A 3596-nucleotide genomic window follows, 5' to 3' on the forward strand; every position below is an offset into this window, starting at 1 on the left:
CCACACTCACATAGGTTGGCAAGACCTGAACCCCAGTCTGACCTTGTGTGTTTTTTTAATCTTTTTATTGTGGTTAAAATTTCCCATTTTAACCATTTTCAAGTATTTGACTCACTGACTCACTGGTAGTAATTATATTTACAACATTATGCTGCTATTACCAATATCCATTACCGCAACTTTTTCATCACCTCAAACAGAAACTCTACATCCATTAAGCTATTGCTTTTTCTAGAAGTTTTATAGTTCTGAATTTTACATTTAGGATTATAATTCATTTTGAGTTAAGTTAAGGTGAAAGCAGTAAGGGCTGTGCTTAAGTTCATTTTTTTGTATATGGATGTCCAGTTGTTCCAACACCATTTATTGAAAAGATTATCCTTTCTTTGCTTCTTTGTTAAAGATCAGCTGACTCTTTGTGTGGGTCTTTCTTGACTAGTTTCTGATTTCTCCATTCTGTTCCATTGATCTATGTGTCTTGTTTCATCAATACCGCTCTGTTTTGCAATATGTTTGCTTTATATTTAGGTTTAAACTTAGGTTGTGTGAGTACTTCTACTTTGTTCTTGATTTCAATTTTCAGTTTTATATTTGCTCTTCTAGGACTTTGGTCCATCCATATGAACTTTCAAATTAGTTTCTAGATGTCTGCAAAATAGGTTGCTGTTATTTTAATTGCACTGAATTCAAGTTGAGAAAATTGCTATTTTAATATTAAGCTTTCCAAGCTATTAACACAGAATGTTTCTTTACCAATTTAGATCTTTGATAACTTCCATCAGAATTTTGTAGTTTTCCCCATACTGATCCTTTACATATTTTATTAGATAAATAACTAAATACTTCATTTGAAGAGCTAATATAAGTAGCAATTTTAAATTTGAAATTCTAACATTTCATTACTAGTATAAAGGAAAGCACTTTCTTACTTAAATGCTGGAAGAATTCACCATGGAATATATCCAAGGTTAGAATTTTTAGGGCAACGATGTTAATTATTTGATAATTTTAATAAATTGAGGCCTATTTGGATGATCTTTTTTTCCTTGTGTGAGCTTGTTATATTTTTCCTTCTAAGAGTTGGCCCATTTCATCAAAGTTATCAAATTGATGGGCACACTGTTGTTTGTGGTAACAGTTTATCACCCTTTTTAATATCCATAGTTTCAGTAGCTATGGCCTCTCTTTCATTTCTGATATTGGTAATTTGTGATTTCTTACTTTTTTCTTTGTAAGCTTGACTAGAGATTCATCAATTTTTATACTCTCTCTCTCTCTTTTTTTTTTTTTTGCATGGGCAGGCACTGGGAATCAAACCTGGGTCTCTGGCATGGCAGGAGAGAATTCTGCCACTGAACCACCATTACACTGCCTGAGATTCATCAATTTTATTAGTGTTTTCAAAGAATAGGCATTTACTTTTATCCTTTCACCTATAGGATTCCTACATTCAATTTCCACTGCATTCTCTAATAGTTATTACTTCTTTGCTTCCCTTTGATTTAAGCATATATCCTTCTTCTAGATTCTTAGCATAAAAGGTTAACTTATTGATTTTAATTCTTTCGTTTTGTCTACTACATGCGTGATATATAGACATAATATATTGATACAAACATAGCTCTAAGCACTGCTTTCAATGCATCCCATAAATTTTGATCATTTATATTTTCATTTTCACTTAGTTTAAAATGATGTTTAATTTTTCTTGAGACTTCTACTTTGACCAATGTTTTGTTTACAGTGTGTTGTTTAATCTCCAAATATTTGAAGACTTTCTAGTTATCTGTTATTGATTCCTAATTTAATTTTGTTTTTATCTGAGAACATACTCAGTATGATTTCCATTCTTTTATATTTGTTATGGTTTTTATAATTGGCATGGTTATTGCTCAGTATGTGGTCTACCTAGGTGAATGTTCTATTTGAGCTTGAAAAAAATGCACATTCTGCTTTTGTTGGATGGAGTATCCTACAATTATCAATTAGAATAAGTTGATAATAGTGTCGTAAAGTAGGCTATATCCTTCTGAATTTTCTATTTGCTTGATCTATAAATAGCGAAAAGAAATCTCTAGCCCTAGTAGCACATCTGCCTATTTTTTCTTTCAATTCTAACATTTTGCCTTATGTATTTTTACTCTAAGTATTAGTTGCACACACATTTGAAATTGGGCAATTAAACCCTCTGTTTTTACGTAATGTCTCTGCTTTGCCCTGATAATTTTTCTTGATCTGAAGTCTACTTTGTCTGAGGTTTAATATAGCTATTCCAGCTTTTATTTTATTTACTTATTTATTTTTGGGTACATGGTCTGGTAATTGAACCTGAGTCTCCTGCATGGAAGGCAAGCATTCTACCACAGAACCGCCCGTGCACCTTTCAGCTTTTATTTTGATTATTGTTAGCATAGTATATTTTTCTTCATTCCTTTACTTTTAAATTATATAAATTTTATATTTAAATTGGATTCTTATTGAAAACATTGGTCTTGCTTTTGTCTACTCTAGTATCTCTGTCTTTTATTTGGTATATTTAGACTATTCACATTTAAAGTGATTATGTATATAGTTAGGTTAATATCTACTATGTTTGCAAATATTTTCTATTTGTTAAATTATTTTTTCCTTCCTCTTTTGTAATTCTGTAGTTTTTGTTAAGCATTTTAGATGATTCCATCTTCTCTCTTTTCTTAACAGATCAATTAAACTTATTTTTCAAAACTTGGTGACTGTCAGAGTCTGCAAATATATTTTTAACTAATCTAAGTCCACTTTCAAATAACATAATAATGCTTCAGGTGTAGGGCAGGTTACTTATAGCAGGGTATTCCCAATTTCTCCCTTCTATCCTTTATATTGTTGCTATCATTCATTTTATTATCTATATGCTATAATCACCCAACATATTGTTACTATCATTGCTTTAAAAACAGTTATCTTTTAGATCAATTCAGAATAAGAAAATAAATCTTTTATTTACCTTTACATATTACTTCCTCAGTGCTTCCTTTTCTTTTCCCTCTCTCTCTCTCTCTCACTTTTCTCTCTGTGTGTAGATCAAAATTGCTGCCCTATGTCATTTTCCTCCTGCCTAAAGGAAATCTTTTAACATATCTTGCTTGGCAGGTCAACAGGAGATGTATTCTCTCAGCTTTTGTTGTTTCTGAGAAAGTATGTCTCCTTCAAGATATTTAAAGGTAATTTTGCTAAATGTAGAATTCTAGGTGTTTTTTTTTCCTGATAATTTAAATATTTAATACCATTCTCTTTTTGCTTTCATGTCTTCTGAAAATAGGTGTGATACAATTCTTATCCTTGCTTGTCCGTAGGCAGGATTTTCTGCCTATCCCCACCCCACCCCCCACTTGATTTCCTCAAGACTTTGCCTCTGTCTTGTTTCTGCAGTTTGAATGTGGTAGGGGTACTTTGTGTAGGTTTTGTTGTGGCTGTTCTTTATCCTGGTTGATATTCTCTGAAACTCCAGCAGCTATGGGTTGGTGTCTGTCATTATCTTTGGAAAGTTATTGTCTACTATAACTTCAAACCATTATAACTTCAAACATATCTTTTGCTCCCTCTTTTCTATCTTCTTC

The sequence above is a fragment of the Tamandua tetradactyla genome, chromosome 8 (genome assembly GCF_023851605.1).
Source record: "Tamandua tetradactyla isolate mTamTet1 chromosome 8, mTamTet1.pri, whole genome shotgun sequence".
Classification (NCBI taxonomy): Eukaryota; Metazoa; Chordata; class Mammalia; order Pilosa; family Myrmecophagidae; genus Tamandua; species Tamandua tetradactyla.